This window comes from Plectropomus leopardus, chromosome 10 (assembly GCF_026936395.1).
Source record: "Plectropomus leopardus strain MGB_pleo_1.0 chromosome 10, ASM2693639v1, whole genome shotgun sequence".
Lineage (NCBI taxonomy): Eukaryota > Metazoa > Chordata > Actinopteri > Perciformes > Serranidae > Plectropomus > Plectropomus leopardus.
The window spans coordinates 31,356,093-31,373,851 of NC_142185.1; the positions used below are offsets into that span (position 1 = coordinate 31,356,093).

Below are 17,759 nucleotides of genomic sequence, written 5' to 3' on the forward strand. Positions count from 1 at the left end.
TGTCGTTATGCTATTATCGTGTCATATAGATTACTGTCATTTTATGTTGCTGATCTGTTCTGTGCACACGACATCTCCTGCATGTCTGTCCACCATGTGATGGGCGGACATAAGTCAGTGCTCTTTGCATGGTTTCCAACATTTTTGTGCTGTTAAAAAGTTTTTTAATATTATTATAAAATTTCAAAATAGTTGCATGTTTGTGATAAAAAAAAACGTTTTTTATATATATTTTTAATGGCATACATACTATTCTTAGCTTTATTTTCAGTTATTTAATTGATATAAAATAGTCTTATTCAGTTGTTTACTTAATGTAAAACTGTTCAGTCAAAGGTATCTCATTATCGTTGGGAATTTCAACAAAAGTAAGGGGAAAAAGTGAGCATTGTACATCTGCGTTTTCTCCTGTTAATGCTCCTGTTTTAAACCTGTAAAGTAAACCTGTATAATCAATGGTTAACACTCCCAGTGATGTTGTCATCTATGTGAGCACTCATGAAACGCTTTTGTCTAATCAAATTACTTGGTTGAAACTCAATATATGTAAATAGGTGCTGCAGGCAGGTGGTCGATCCCTTATATCTGCCCAACCTTCCAAAATGCCTGTCCCACATAATCCCACATCCCTAAAATTACAGAGCTTTCTTCTGATGAGTTTCTCTGCTGCCTGTCTCCAGCCTCGACATTCCTCTGCTGGGTTTGTTCAGCTGCCTTAAGCGGCCTCAGCAACAAGGGACTCGCACCCGCAACCATCCGGGCTCAGACTGACGAGCCTCTGCTTACTGTCCGAACTCACCGGCCTCCAACCCACCCACATTAATAATAATTACATTTCCAGCTTCCTCCTCCTCCTCTTCTTCTTCAGCTTACATCTGTTCAAAACAGCTCACTGTCACTTCATATATTTGCCTGAATCACAGACCAATCTGTCATTAAACGGGATGATTTATCGGTGTCAGGGAGCTACAGCATGAATAATGTGCACTAACTGCTCATTGTTTTGTTTTAATTGAGTTTTTTGGAAGGAGGACGGTGGGCAGCCACTTCTCGGCAATGTTTTATTAGTTTTTATCGCCCAAAAGACAGGAACGTGTGGAGTGAGAGAAATATGACAGCGCAGGTCGAGCCAGGAATCGAACACACACAGTCAGAGTACATTTTTCCAGGCAGGCCAGAGAGCAGCGGGGGGGGGGGCACTTGTGGGGTCGATTTTAAACTGACTGAGTGACCGGGGAGTTTAACACTGGCTCATCAGTGTGTTTCTTTGACAAAGGTTGCACAATTCCAGCTGCAGGGTCGCCAGTGATGCACATTTGGTCGTGCACTGGACTGTAAATTTGTATATCTGAAAACTGCAAACACATGTTCTTCTGTAAATCTGTCAATAGTCAACACAGTGAGACTGCTCTGAGCCCACAGGAGCTCAATGTTTGCATGACAACAAATTATCCGTAATTTTCACTCAAACTATTTCCTCTTCAGGGATCAATTATTTACATCTGAACTCATGCTGATGGTGCTCATGTCCAACTAATGGCCCTTTATTAAATACTGAATGCTGTCTGGTGCTGCCATATGATACATCTCTACAGCTGCTCTTATATTATAATTATATTATAATATATAACACCCTTTTTTTTTCCTTATTAGTCTCCTTCCTCCACCACACACATCCATGAAGTTTTATTATCACGTCTTTTACCATAATGTTTTCATTATTCATTTTGTTAAACCTGCAACATCAAGCTATAAACAAAACACTGACACGTCACCTGTTAAGTTGAAACGGTGAACTTGTTAGGAAACAGTTGCATATGGGTCAACATTAGCATTTAGTTAGATTCATGCTTTTGACCACCTGGCAATTGTAAGTCCAATACTCACTCTTTTTATTAGCTGTCTCTGCTCTGCACCAACTTCTAAGGGAAATATCTGTCTTTTTAGCTGCTAAATGCTCCACTATGTTCACCTGCTAGTTGCTGACTGTGTGTGTCTGCTGTTTGGTGCTGAGCAGGTTGTTTTTTTGAGTTTTTAGAGTGAAAACAGCTGCAGTTGAAAACAACAAGAGCCAGAGATTGAAACAGAACAGTAAAGTTGTTTGGCTATAAAACCAGAACAATGAGCTGAAATACGCTATAAACGTCTGTCAGGTGATAATTCTCTGTGGGTGTGTTTCTATTAACATAAACATGTGATCAATATAATAACATTGATACAGCAGGATTGGGGAAAAAATCAGTACAGCTTAGTATTCTGATATTTTGCATGGCAATACTGTATTGATAAAGGGATGCCAAGCATGGATGTTTTTTAATAATTACATTATTAAACCCTTATCAGAATTAAAAAATCAACTGTTTTGACTGATGACTGAAGTGAGTTGTTGACAAAGTTTACCTTTGGGGACATAATTTGCAGTTGAATAAAGTAAATAAATCAGAATATCTGTTATCGCAAAATGTTTGAAAATGCAATAATATTGTATTGTGAAGAAAGTATCATGATAATAATTTAACGTGAGGCCTCTGGTGATTCCCACCCCAATGATACAAAAAAGCTGTAATGTACATTACCCAATAAACCCCCCTACTTGTTGTGCAAGAACTGCAGGTGAAAATTAGCATCATGGGCTAACTTCTCCTCAATGGAAGTGCCAGACCTAGCACATTCAGTGCCATTGTCACGCTACATAATCCCACAAAAATTCTGATCATGCTTTTATTAGCTAATGAGAAATCAACACATTTTAAAAAAAGCAGACAAACAATTACAAAAGCAAACAATAAAAGAAAACACCATGTGCAAATTTAAAAATGTTTTTTCTTCTCAATTTGTTTTTGTGTAATAAAAAAAAAGGTGATGGATGGGGTGGGGGATTTTGGCGCCAAAGCAGATGGGAATTATTGCTGTCAAACCAATAAATTAAATGCATAATAAGGGCGGACTATGGCGCGATCTTTAAAAGCTGCTGTCTAAAAAATCAGCTATTTTAGTGCCCTAGCCCTGAAATCTTAGTATTCACAATCAGTCAAATCCTGCACATAAACTGTTTATGCCCACACGCCCACACACACACACACACACACACACACAGAGTGTATCTGGCAGCGACACAGCAACAAACTCTGAAAACACAGACTTTCTGGAAAACGACCAGGTTTTAACATCCTCCAACCTCTCTTGTTGTTTTGTTTTTTTCTGCTCTCCTCCGTCATGTCAGAAACCAACGCCAGCCTCCTCTGTCTCCCTCGCTGCTAGAAATGGAAAGACGCATGAGGCAAACAGCCCAAAGGTTTGACTTCCAGCCAGGAAGAAGACGAAGCAGAGGAAGAAAAAGACAGTGAGATTTGGCAGAAAGATCTCCACAACCGTGGCAGCCACTACTACAGTACTGTACCTTTCCAGTTCAAGTGGAAGGGAAAATACGACAACTTTGAACCGTTCTCATGAGGCTGAACGACCTTCATGCTGTTTTTTAAGGTTTCAGAGATGCTGCGTCCAGACTCCACAGCTAACTAACCTTTGATAAACAAGCAAGAGATACTTCTGGCAGCTGAAATCCTCACAGGAATCCCCTCCCTGCTACCAGCAATGAAAACTTATCTGCCCGTCGCACGTCCTTTGACCTCTTGTACTCAATGTGAGATCCTTCTGTCGTGCAGCATGCATCAGCAGGATTGTTACCATGATTAAAAAGGTTACATGCAGACAGAACGCTAACTCACAAACACTAACCGCAGCAAATTTCTTTCTCATGTCGAGGTCTCCGCCTGCCGGAGAGATTTCGCAGCGTTCATCCCTGTCCACCCGGCTGCTCATCTCTGAGCAGAAAAGACAAGGAGAAACAATTAAGGGTCATGAACGAAGCTAACTATCCGTAACCGCACTGAGAGCGGAGGGGTAATGAGTCCCAAAGATCGTACCGCAGTTCACGGGTGAACGCAGGGGAGCGAGCTACGCTAATGGAAACGATGCGCGCTGATCAGTGCATAATGCACGCCCAGCTTGGGGATTGAATGTCATAAGGAAACCCATATGGGGGGAGGTGGGAGACAGGAGGTTTATCTTCTCGAGAAGGTGCGTTGGAGTGACACCACATCTGTGCATCAGTAGCGTACTGTTCCACGAAGGAGATCCATCTTCTTCGGATTCTGCGCTAATCAAGGCCTGGGTAAGAAAAAAAACTGAAAGGATTCGGGTCATTGAAGCAACGATTGTAAGACAGAGCAGCGTTGCCTTGGGAACCCGAACACAGCCGATGTAAATAATGTGATCTATTGGTGCCATCTGGAAAAGATTGGGCCGAAGGGTGCCTCATTCTTTGCCTCTTCTCTTTGCTGTATGTGAGGGGATCCATTACCGTGTTTATTTGTGCAGCTAAGCCCTGGTCGGCGAATAGGATTATATAGTGGGGGATTGAGAGTAGATCCTACACAAACAGTGCTATTAAAGCTGGATTTCTGATATATCCTGAACAATAATGGATTTACAAGGCAGGAGTTTTTTCCTCTCTCCTTCTCACAACCTCTTCATTTTCCAGAAATTGAAACCAGACCTGCAGAGTGCAGCGCGGCTCTTCTGCTTATGTGTGCAGTGAGGGAGAGAAAAAGCAGGCCAGATCAGTATTTATCATAACTTTAAAACACTTATAAACTGGACTCAGAGAGGAAGAGGGAGAAACAAAGGGAGAGGGAGAACCTGCACTGGTCACTGTTTGCTCTTCAACATCCGACATGTTGCAGCCAGAGATGCAGAGAAAACAGATGAGGCGTTATTGTGTGTTTTTCTGATTGTCCGCAAATCCCATGTTAGTCTGTCTCAATATTTCCAACATCCCAACCCTGTCTGTGGCTCTCAGCCCGAAGCCCTCTGGTTCCTTCCGAAAAATTAAATCTTCAAAACCTGGTCACAATTATTTAGTTTCATTTTTAAAGAAGCTCAGCAGATTCCTGGGTGTTGTTTCAAGCAAACGTCATTCTTACTAAATGTCCCTTGTTCGATTTCATTGGGACTTTTGCAGAATACATGGCAAGATTAACATTTTAGTGCAGACTGAATCACAATAGGCCTCATGCAGCAACATTTTTTGAATATTTTCTTTTAATTTTCTGCTAAGTTAACTCCAGATGCACGAAACATTCTTAACCATCCAAATCTGCTCTGACCAGGTGAATGCCACTTGATCTTAGGTTACCTATGCCCCCTAAACACTATATAGGGGCAGGTTTTGTGTGGTGTGCAAAGACTCTGGCACAGTGCCAAGACTGGAGACGATACCAAAAAAGACTGTAAGAAAAAAAACTTCTGCAGTAGTGAAAATGATATAGGCCTATTATTAAATAATCTTAAACAAAGTAAATGTGATTTCAAGGAAACGCATTGAAGAATCAAAATTAAAAGTACACATGCGAAAAGGTTTCAATAAATGTCATAAATGATAATAATTAAAAATAATTAAAAGGAAAAGCAGCAAGTCCTCATACATACAGTTTATATGAGAAGCTGGAATCTTGAATTATTTTTTGCATGAAAAATGCCTTACACGATTATAAAAATAGTTGCTAATTAATTTTCTAATTAATTTAGTAAATATTTTGGCTGCACTTGTATACTCTGACATGGTTCGTGCACAAAAGTCTTAATTTATAAAGTAGTTATCTAATCATAGCAGTGGAGTAAAAAGTACAATATTTCCCTCTGAAGTGTAGTGGAGTAGAAAGTGGCATGAGATTAAAATACTTCAGTAAAAAAAATTTACAGATTTGTACTTCGGCACAGTACTTAGGCAGTAGTATTTAGATACAGCTATTTGGGTCAATGCACCAAGTACAGTTAGTCTTTAGCTCTGAAATTTAAAAATCCAGTGATTAAGATTACTCTAAAACATTATGTAAATTTGATTCTTTAATATCCATGCATTTTTTAAATGTTCCTGCAATGTAAAACTATTTTTTTTGTTAGGCAACATTTTGTGGCCTGTGAAAACAAGATGAGTGCTCTTGATTATTCGTAACGACAACAAATATGTAAGTATTTGTATAAGTAACCTATGATAAAAATGGTTGCTATCAGAAACCTTGCACACTGATTCTGATGCATTTATTTTTCTATTTGGTTTGAACTTTGCAATACAAGATAAAATGCTGATTAAAATGAGGATTATTTTTTGGTCCTCTCACTTCTTCAAAGTATAAAAACAAACTGTCCACAACAAGGAAGGTTTTACCTGCTGATAAAGCAGCTGTGGAATCACACATGAAAAAGAAGACCACCAAGATCACGATCCAATTGATCCTGAAAGGTGCCTGGCAGCATATTTTGGGTTGAGACACACACACACACACTACACACACACAGATGTGGAAAAATCAAAAAATCAAACCTGACACGCAGTTGGTGTATAAATGTGATTGACAAAACATAAGGACGCATTTATTTTTTATAAAGGCACAACAATATTTGAGAAAAAAAATACGGACTTGGTGTGCATAGGCCTTGCAGAGAGATTCCCATTGGCTGCTGAATGCTGGCTGATCGATTAATACAAGCAAAACAAGAGGTGTTTGCTCACATATTCAAAATATCAAAAAATGTACTTAAATTGGAATGATTAAGTAATATAAAAAGTTATGAACACTACTGTGTGTATATGAATTTTTCTTTGGGACTATTGAGTATATACATATATATATATATATATAATACATAGCTATTTTGTTTTGCTTGTTTTTTTCACTTTTGATGTAGAAATCTAAAGGGGGCAGTTTAAAACACTTAATATGAAAAAGTTGGTGCAATAAGGTAAGGCTTCATATAACTTTTTAGTCAGCAAAATTTGCTTTGGGTCGTCACTGCTTCAAAAGTAAGAGCTTATTATTATTATTATTTATTATTATTTTAAATTTTGTGTATTTAAGCTGAAAAGCTGGAAAATGATTGGAACTTAACTGAAAAAAAATCTAAACTAAAAGAAAATACATATGTATTTATTTGTTTAAATTAAAAGAGAAAAGGGAACAGGGCTCATTCAGGATCAAACAAACTTTATTATCTAAATTATTTTAAAATTTTCATTTTTATTATTTTATTTTTATATTTTTCTAGACCGATTTCATTTAATTTATTACCTAACAAACATATCTTATTTGAAATTAAAGTCAATTAGGACCAAACCATCCATGTACTTTGTCTGAAGAGGTTATTTTACATATAAACTGTAAGATATTCGTTGTTGAACAAACGCTGTCAACAGTCTTTGTCTCGACTCGTCCTCTGCTCACTGACCACAGCAGCAAAATGCTTCATTCTCCAATCAAATGCTAGCTGCGGTGTTGTCAGCTATTTTCAAGGCATCTCACTCTCTATGGCATCTTTGAACAAATGTTGGTGATGGAAATTACACTGCCGTTTTTAAAGTGTTTTCCGAGCACATAGTGGTACTTGGTATATTTAACTACATTCAAAGTGCCACCAAACCACAAATCAGGTCCTTGATCTAAAACATGCACTTCTTCTGCAAGTAACATTCATCCTGAAAAACTGTTGCATGTGTTGGTGAAGAGGCCCAGCAATACCATGCCATCTATTACATGCCTATGGCTGGAAACTGATGTGAACAACACTTAAAGAAACTAAATATAAAATCTATAACTGCACTTAGGGATTCGGCTTAACATTTTCTCATGAACATTAGCTAAATTTGGTGATGATGTAGATTGGAATATGGATTATTGCTGGATTAAGAAGAACAAAATAAGTTCCCAGAGGTTCCTGACTATACATGATAGTTTTTGACTGTTTTTGAGCTTCTTTTTTTTATCATTTTATTGTTTTATTTTGCTTACGATTTGTTTCTCGTTGTCTTTTCCTGTCATATCATCAGCATGACACTGTTGTGACAAAAACTGTGGAATTACCACCAAAAGCAGGTACTGTAATCAGCTCTCTGCTTAGCATCACATTTAGCACCGTCAGTTCAAACACTGACCAGAGTCTCAACAGGTTGTCTCGGCTAAAACAGCCTAAAGTATAATGTAAGCTGATGGCTTGTGTTGGTTTCTGATGAAAACGGCAGACCTCAAAGCCGTCATCCAGATGTGTGTGTCAACACCAAGAAGGACTGGTCATCGAGAAACGGAGAAGAGAGAGGCGAACTGTCAGCATCTCACACTCACACACACACACTTCGTTGACGCTGAAGACAGGAGATAAGAGATAAGAGAGAAACGCAGCTCTGTGTGAAGCTGCTGTAGATGTGAATGAAAGAGATCCAGGCTGACAGTAAGAGTGAAACACAGACTGTTGACAGAGAAAGAAAAACTTCACATTATCATGGAGGAAAGTGGAACTTCCAGATCTGACACACTCTCTCAATGATTGCTACAATACAACTGTGGTTTTATCCACTTCTACCAAACTTTTCCACTCCAGAAATGATGTTTCTGATTTGAAATATTTTAAATGCAAATGCTAAAAAAAACTTGCATGAGATGGAACTGTGTTGTACAGTTTGAATTGAATTGAATGTATTTATTTGATAGGGATGATGCAGTTAAACATAGTTTCATACAAAGTATGAAGCTGATGTGCTGCACAGAGAGTTTATAGCTACTGCTAATTTCCAACTCTTATCCCTAGCTGGGCTTTTAAGTATACAGTGGGGAAAATGTACATAATTCAGTTACATAAAGCTTGACTATTGTCAAGCTAGATTACATAGTCAAATACAGTACAAAAACAGATAAAATAGAAATACACAATTTCCATAAATCAATGTTCATCAGGAATATAAAATACATCAGTCTAAAAATGAGTACAGCTCTGGTTTACTTTGAGCCAGTTTTTGATCTTTGTTGTGAACATTTTTAAATCTGTTATTAATTTTGTTTGATATTGACAAAACTATCGAATATATTTTGAATTAATTTCTGGGAAGGTCATTCAGCAGCAAACTTGACCTGGTTACTCAACATAATCCACAGACCTTGCACTGAGCAGTTTCATGTAGGATCTATTTTCTTTCCACCAAAATTACACCAACCAACTGCCTCCCAAAGCAGAAGGAGGCGTTCTTCTACTGCTAACTCACCGAGCACCGCTGAGCCAGCTAATGTCACAGCTCAGCCGAGGGTAAGGGTTAGGACAACATTAAAGAGATACGTTTCTTATTTTCAGCCAAATCAGTAGGTTGATTAGAAGTTGCTACATTAAATGTTGATTGGAAAACTATTTACAGAGGGATCTTAAAATTGCGATTCATCTTTGATCACAAGAGTATGAGACTGAACACAGATACCCAAATGAGGATTTTTCTGCATCAGGAGTTTGGACTTCAACACAGAGGCTAATGCGCGTACTTGTAAAAATTACACTATTTTTACTGAATACTCTTTTCATGCGAGTATCTGGCTCAGCTCTAATCATGACAATGTGAGTAATGATATTTAACTTCCCTCCATCTTGCCAGCAAAAATCTTTCTGCTCATTTTACAGAGCTCAAACGCATGCACATGCACGCGTAGGGAAACCTTTTGGTTGAAGGTTTTTATATTGAAAAGTTTTGTCGAAAAATCCAGAGCAAGTACGTCCACTTACATCAAAATCAGAGAGATAAATAAGACCTGTGATACAAAGATATTTAATTCAAGTAAGAATCACACATGATTTACCAAAGAGATGCAAACTTGATAAAGGAACAATCTATGACAACAAGAAGATTTATGTTTATGAAATTAAGAAAAACCAAACTGAATCAATCAGTCAGAGAATGTGATTACGCCAAAAGGGAAAATGAAGCGGTGGATAGAAAGAATCAAAAATAGAGAACGAGAGAGAGAAAACAAAACTGGAAACTGTCCACAACTCCACAAGTCGGTGCAGAGGTTCAAGCTGTCAGCAGCAGCAACCAAAGAGAGCTGCTCCACGAACACCGACCCAAAACTGGCCAATGTAATCAAGACACACACTGATTATCAGGCCTGGTGATTTCTGGTTGTATCCCTCTGCTCTCCAATGACCTGTGGTTAGCCATCATCTGGATTATATTTATACTGGAAACCAGTAGAAAAGTGGAAGAGTGGACGGGAGGAGGATAAATTGGGCTGATGGTGGGGTTGAAGAGATAGAGAGATGAGGAAGACAAAAAGAATGAGAGATGAGAAGAGTTTGACAGATGAGGCTAAGACTCTGCTCTCTCCTTCTCTCTAATTTGGCTTCCACGGTCGAGCCAAGAGGAAGTGCGGCTGCCATGTCTCCTTTCCCCCACAATCCCTCACCTCGGCTGGCAGCAAACGCCCGGGGCTGGGCCTCCTCCCCTCCTCCTCCCCCAAAGCTCCCTCTGAGAGTGAGGTGCGTTACTCTCTCTCCTCACTTCACCAGGGACAAGGGGCAGTGTTATTTCCTTCCCTACAGGAGGAACCAGGATTCCCACGGTGGTTATCCCTCTTTAGCAGTGTAAATGAGTTGGGATTGACCTCCCTCCTGGTCTGCATTATACGCCGACTTGTGCAAAGACCAGGATAATACAGCTTCTCTAATAATACACAAATGTCAAATACCCGGTCTAAAACCAGCCTGTATTATTTATGGAATATGTTTCTTATATGCATATGTATATATATATATATATATATATATATATATATACACACACACACACCTGGCTATTGTTTACTTAAACCACTAATTTCAACAGGCATTTATTGGGACAGGCCTTTAATTTTGTTGTTTAATTTTTTTGTTTGTTTTATTTAAATTTTTTAAAAAATTAATTAATTCATATATATATATGGTAATAATTAAATAACGTGAACATTATTAGAGAAGGTGATAAAAGACATTGTAAGTGTAAAATGAAATTACTTTTTTGTTTTCATATTTAGGGATTCATTTGATGAAAATTAGGTTTAAATATGAATGATTTGCCTCAGCAGTGTTTGTTTGAAACTGTTTTGATTGTAGTAACTGTGAAGTTACTATTAATGGGTTAAATGTGATTTTTTTCGGGATGAGATAGATGAACTGTAAGAAGAAATATCAGTAATTTAGTTATTTTCATATATATGTTATGAAATTATTTCTATTTGAAAATAGCACTAACAAAAATAAAACAATTGAGCCAATGATATATTAACAGGTGCTGTACTGTATTGAGGAATGTTTTAAGCCTATTTTGCATCATCATTGCACAGTAATTTAGTACAGTTTGCATCATATCATCATTTACACTCTGCATGTTCCCAATTACTTACACACACCAGCCCTCACATAATATTATTCACACACGCACACACACCCACACACATTAACACCAGCCGATACATCATGTGGAGCAGACTTCTAAGGCAGATTGATGTTGCACATGTAGCAGAGCGCCCTGATACTCAACCTGCTCTACAGATGTATGCACACTGGTGTGTCTGGGTGAGTGAGAAACAGAGGGAGAGACTATTTCAGAACAACAGTGCAGAAAAGTCGAGATGTGAGATTTTTTTGGGCTGTGCTGCAGCATCTGACACTTTTGTGAGCTTGCCATAAAAACCTCAAACTGAGATACCAAAACGGATAAAGAGAAGATGTGAGAAAATATCTGGGATAACATCAGACGGCTTGCTCATAAACTCAGCTATAAGCCTGTAAAGCAGCATTTATCCCACACAAATTGTATTCATATATGCAGCTATTTAGCATTGTTTTGAAGCCCATGGTGCCACCTGGTTTTCTTTTATGCTCAGAGGGTTTAAAGATAGAGATTCCTTAAATATCCACAGGTGGCAGTTAAAGCTTCAACTATTGACACATTTTAGCGGTCTTTCTGACATTATACTTGTTTGCTGAATCTGTACACAAACAGAAATGATAAAAAAGTGAAGGTGGTTTTGCCCTGAGAGTTTCATGAGTAAAAGTAGAAGAGACGGGACCAAACAAAAATCTCAAAGAGAACTGTGAGATGGTGGGAGAGGGGGGACCACCATGATGAACACTGAGGGGTTGTACTGATATGCTCGTGTATTTTTTTCACAACCATACTGTTGTTGAATGGAAGCCTTCAGTTTGTTTATTACTAAGCATTGATGTTACACGTGTTGTGGTATAAGCTATATGATCTATGGGCCTAAGTTACATTACAGTTACATTTGGTATTTGTGCATGTTCAGTTACAATTCCTCGAGCATGGCAGAAAAGCTGTCAAATCTTGCAGACATAATTTCCATCAAGTGCACAACGGCCGTGTTTCACTCAAGGCAACAGTACCTTATCAAAACTTTCGTTCTACGCATGGAAGTTGATAGTGTACCCATTATACCAAAGCTAAATGTACAGAAGTATCTGATTTAAGACACAGCCCATGTCTGTAGACCTCTATTACTGCGGACATTTTGGCATGTCATAAGTGTAATTAATACCTATTATTATATTAAATTATTTTATTTTTTCAGCCCACATATTTTGCATGCTGGGTCACTGGCACAGACAACTGAAACACCTAATGGAACTGAGCCATGTTTTTGTTTGAAATGTGTTTCACCTGTGCTTCACTATGAAAAAGGTTGATTGACTTCTGACGTCCGCTCCGACTGTATCACAATTAGTCATCTGCTGTCCACATTAGTTCTTCTGAAGACTGGGAAGACAGCAGAGTTTCCAAACATTTCCACTTGGGGGCAGTGCCACAGTATGGTGGTGGTTCCTTGCTCCATGCTGCTGCAGCAGTAAAATGTGGAACTATGTATGATGGCTACATCTGTAGTTAAAACAGCATGAAAGCCTCAGCACTTCCCCCTGAAGCCTCCGAGGCTGGACGGGCTCCCAGTGAGGAGGAACCCCATAGAGTCAGCTTCGTAACTCAGACAACAACTGGCACACAGGCAGTGTTCGGCCCTTTGTATGGCCTCTATGTGGCATACATATGTGAGATGGATTTCAGCCCTTACAACAATAACAAAAAACAACAGCAACACATGGTTGAATCATTTTCAAAGCGCTAACTCTACTTCAAACCCAGTCCTACAGAGCATGACGGTACAGGAAGCATGCATATGATAGAGAATTAAGATCAAAATTAAATGACATCAGGGTGGTGTGTGCTTTCTGCACTGCTAAATGATCAGAGCTTCTCTTTGAGTAAACATCCATTTAACGCCTCTTGGATGTCTAATAATTCTGACTGTCCAATAATATTTTTACAAGGAAGTTCGTCTGAAGTTTTAGCCTTTTAACATTAGAATAGAGCAAAGGCTTTTAGATCTTTCTCTCTCTTCTCACACACACATATGCACATACATCCAGCTTCAGAGGTTTCCCATATTGTTTGATGGGAAATAAAGATAGAGATGAAGAGGGGAAGAGTCAAGAGGTCGAGGACATGAGTACATCTCATCTTGGAGAACACTCAAGAGACGCTCTATCAAAGCTGCCTTCCTTCCGCCCATAAATACCAGCTCAATGAATAATATCCCCCCGCCACACAGCGGGCATCAAGTCAAAATCACAGATCTGCTCAGCACATGAGAGGCAATGCTCATCACTTCAAGGAAAACTCAATGGTCCATACAATATTTATCAGACAACTGTAGTTACAGCACTGAGCATTTTACTGCAACAAGGCGGTTTGGTGGTTAAGAGACGTCTCTCAATGTCCATCAAAATCTGCGGTTTTAATCTATGTCTTGATAAAAGTGCAGATAATGTTTCTTTCACTGATACATTTTTTAACACCTGGAATAAATGGAACATACAGAACGCATATATTGTTGACATATTGTTCTTTATAAAATTATTATGGCAAACATCTTCGCAAACTGTTACCAATCCATACATCCAGCCCGCTTGAAGCAACGTCCGCACTTATTCTGAGTCATCTTTCTGGCCACCTGATAAATTTAAGTCAAATGTTCTCCCCTCTTTTAGTTTTGTTTTGATCTCAACCAACTTCTGTGGGAAATATCTGGCTCTGAAAACAGCTGAAAACTGTTTTCACTACAAGTGAGGCCTTTCACATTTAATCCACTAATCATACTAAATGCAAATATTATAGGCATAGCTGTTTACAGACAGAGAGTTATGGTATATTTACTGTAATGTTATTTTTTATTTTTATTACATATCAGTTTAAGGTGATCACATCATAAGCTAAATTTATTTCATTGATGTTTGGACAAATCCATCACATCATTTGTTTGATATGGTTAAAAACACATTTAAAACTGAAAAATTTTAATGATTTCACTGTGATTTTTACATGAATGTGGGTTATTTGTGTGGTTATTTGAAACATTCCTCAGCGGCTGGTGCGGTGTTGCTGTCAGGTTAGGACTGCTGGAGCAGGTCAGAGGTTAAGTGCTGTGCTCAGAGGCACATTGATGCTATGTAAATGCCGGACATTCTGCTTTGATTTTTGTGTATTTGGCAAAATAAAAGGTCTGACAAAAATGGTGGCTCAAGTCAGGATGATTGGCTTGTTGACAAGTGCATTGATTAGACCTTTCACTGCGGTAAAGTAGTGATGATTTGTGAAAGGCAGTATAAGGGACTTCTGTGGGTAAGGTGTGGCGACCAGCCAATTTCCAGCAAACTGTTTATTTGGGGGGGGGGTAAGCGTTAGGAAATCCTGCATTTAGAGATCCAGTGTGTAGTGTGGCAGAAAGAATGGAAGAGTGCCTATTTTTTGTTCAGGATTATAGGTTTTACTATTTCTAATTAGGGATGTCCCGATCAAGTGTTTTTGCACCCAATCCTGATCCAAGTTTTTTGATATTGAGTAGCTGCTGATATGGAGTCCCAATCCGATACTTGTATTAACCTGGACGATAAAGCTGCACAAGGAACAGTTCAAGTACTATAAAGTTATCAAAATCAATCCAGTGTATGTGCTTGGCAGTTTAATAGCTCTGAAATGCAGCACAAGAAAAAATGTCTGCATCCCAACAGTTCCTGAGGGTTTTTTTTTTTTTTTTTTTAACAAAATAACAAAGTAAACACTAGTTTTATATGGGTCTTAGCACAATTCCGCTTAGAGCAGCATTTGCTATTTCAACAAAATTTCAATTTCTACTTATTGGAGTGGCAGCATTACAATATAACCTGAATATCTGTTGCAAATGCTCTCTGTTTATGGCACCAGTGTGACAGCAGACGTAAACGAAGGATTGGGCGGGACACGTGCTCAAAATAACTGACTGCGATCAATTAAAAAAGGCCTTGAACGGGCCCGATACTGATCTTTCAGATCCCTTTGGGACGTCCCAAAAATTGGAGTGTGAAACGATTTGCATAAAACTTTGTACTTAGGGCTGTTGACACACAGGAGTTCCTTTCACTTTATCCCTTTAAAACAATGAACCTTTAGTCGACAGATTGATGTCTTCAGATTAAAATAGCTATTTCAGGCAAGTGGCCTAAATTTACCTGAGCATGTAACACTGTATGTATTGTTTCTGTCACATTTATATATTTCTTTTGAAATTGAGGCCCCCCAGTATGAGTATATTATTCCCTTCAGCAGCTCCACTACATCCACCTTGCTCCTGTGCATCTCTGGTAATTGCTGCCAGGGGATGAAGGATGAGAAAATCTGCCATTTTGTGCCCCGTGTGCAGAGAGAAAGGGATTCCTAAAGAGATCTTAACCAGGAAGCCACAGGTCTTAAATGGCCTGTCGGGGGATTACTGCAGGATCTCCTTAGAGCTGGGCTGACAGAAAAGTACGGCTTCCAGCACATCCATGCTTCTTTTATCAGTCGTGGCAAGTGAGACGGGCATGTGGGGAATTTTTCCTCATTTCTCTCTTTTTATTTTTTGGAAGAAGGGAAAGGAGGTGAGGAGAGGAGAGACGGAGGGCAGCGTTCCTTTCTTTCCATCCAAGATGCAGAGCGGAGGACTTCTGCCAGCGAGCAGAGCTTTGAAAGTGAAACGTAAGAATGGCAGATCACAGAGGCCAAAGAAAAATGATATTCTCCTCATTTCACTCCCCCGGCCAGGGCCTTTGTTGTGGGGGCTTCTGCTTTTAACTGGAAACAGTTCCAGGCGCCTCCTGTGTTTCTGCACTGTCCCACACACTCACGCACACGTGTACATATGCTCGGGTGTACAGTACGTTTGGGTGCACGTACACGCACATTCAAACTCTCCCATCATGTCTCCATCCCCTAAAGCCAGGTGACAGCTTGTTAAACCTGATGCCACGTGCAAAGCCTCGCTCTCTGCAGGATCTTTGTCCTCACCTGTCAGTAAAGACACCAGGTGGCCAGGTGGGGGCGTCCTACTGTAGATGGCAGGTGGAATCCAAAGGCCCCGTTGCAGGTACTATAACAGAATGCAGTGCAGAAGGAGCCCACAGTATCCATCCTGTGCTTATAAATCTGTCAACGGCACCCTGTTCTTGCTTTCTAACGCCTCCTGAAAAGCATTTCACAACCTCAGATCTGAGGCCATCTGAGCTGGTCAGTGAAGTGTTTCTATATGAGATTTGTTGTAAGATATTTCTCGTGAAGTTTGAACAGAAGCGTGACGGAAAGTGCAAAGAGGAGGCATAAAGTTAAAACTTATTTATATTTTCAATGTGCCATCACAATCGTCAAAATCCAAACATTATCAGAGTAATATTAGAGTGACATACTGTGCATACCGTGCCTTGCTGAGGACGACGTGGCCAGTTCATTTTCTCTGCTTCATTTTCACCCTTGGAGCTGCTGGTTCCCACAGAGTCCAAGTGCTGGCAATGCAGGAGACTTTAGTAGCTGAAACCAGGGCAGTATTCCTTGTTAAGATGTTTTCGCCACACTGCAAAAAATGAAAATGAAAAGATTAAGTCTCATCATGGTTCTCAAAAGGGTTCCTACAGCTTGAGGCAAGACTCATTCATTCATTCATTGTCCGCAACCGCCTGTCCTCGCAAGGGTCGCGGGGGGGCTCAAGCCAATCCCAGCTGTCATCGGGTGGAAGGCGGGGTACATCCTGGACAGGTCGCCAGACTATCGCAGGGCCGACACATAGAGACGGACTAAGGCAAGACGATTTAAGACTTTTTTAATGCCAACTGGAATGAAGTTATGGACCAATGTTATGATAACCACACCTGACATCAATTACTTAGGGTTAGGGATAGTTTTACCCAACGGTTTGTTAACATAAAACTGACTTTTTTGGGAAATACGTGGCATTTAATGGAGAGGTTTTTTTTTTTTCAAATTTGTGTTGCTCTCTCTGCACATGGAATTCCACTGCTTTAATCACCATCTAACCGGGTTTGGATAAACTTTTTGAATAAAGGACACTGAACTCCCTATGCATTGCCATGTACTGGTGTCAGACATGCCACAAAATTTTTCTTAGATGGCTATTTTTTGTATAATTGCACAATGGGGGACAGTGACAGTTAGCTTGCAGTCAGTGGATCCTCTGCTCTGTGCATCCTGGATGGAAACAAATATGTTGTTGGTTCCTGATCCCTGATCTCTATGATGTTAGTGTAAGAGACATAAGGTAAATAATTTGAAAAAAAAAAAAAGACACCACAGATTATTTAAAATATGAGATTTTGAAATGCAACATCAGGCTTTTATCAGAAAAAGAAATCCATAAAGTCCTGCTTCACATCACATTTTCAAGAATTTTAAAAGATTGATTTAAAACCTTTTGAAACCAATTATGACCTTATTTTTAGATTATTGAGTGAATCAATCAATACCTTTAAAGAATTTCAAAATATCTACAAGGAACCCTGTCAAACTTTAAGAACTTAAGGTGAGATAATCTTAC

General features: G+C 39.2%; 1 protein-coding gene across 4 annotated transcripts in view; it reads right to left on the reverse strand.

Moving 5' to 3' along the window:
- The window catches only part of wars2 (tryptophanyl tRNA synthetase 2, mitochondrial), an 81,870-nt gene that overhangs the window by 48,589 nt on the left and 15,522 nt on the right, over window positions 1-17,759 (reverse strand). For all 4 annotated transcript variants that reach the window (XM_088083580.1, XM_088083579.1, XM_088083577.1 and 1 more), the window contains exon 4: window positions 16,627-16,781. The gene's annotated coding sequence lies outside the window, so the exon portion shown is untranslated. The remainder of the gene's footprint in view (window positions 1-16,626; window positions 16,782-17,759) is intronic.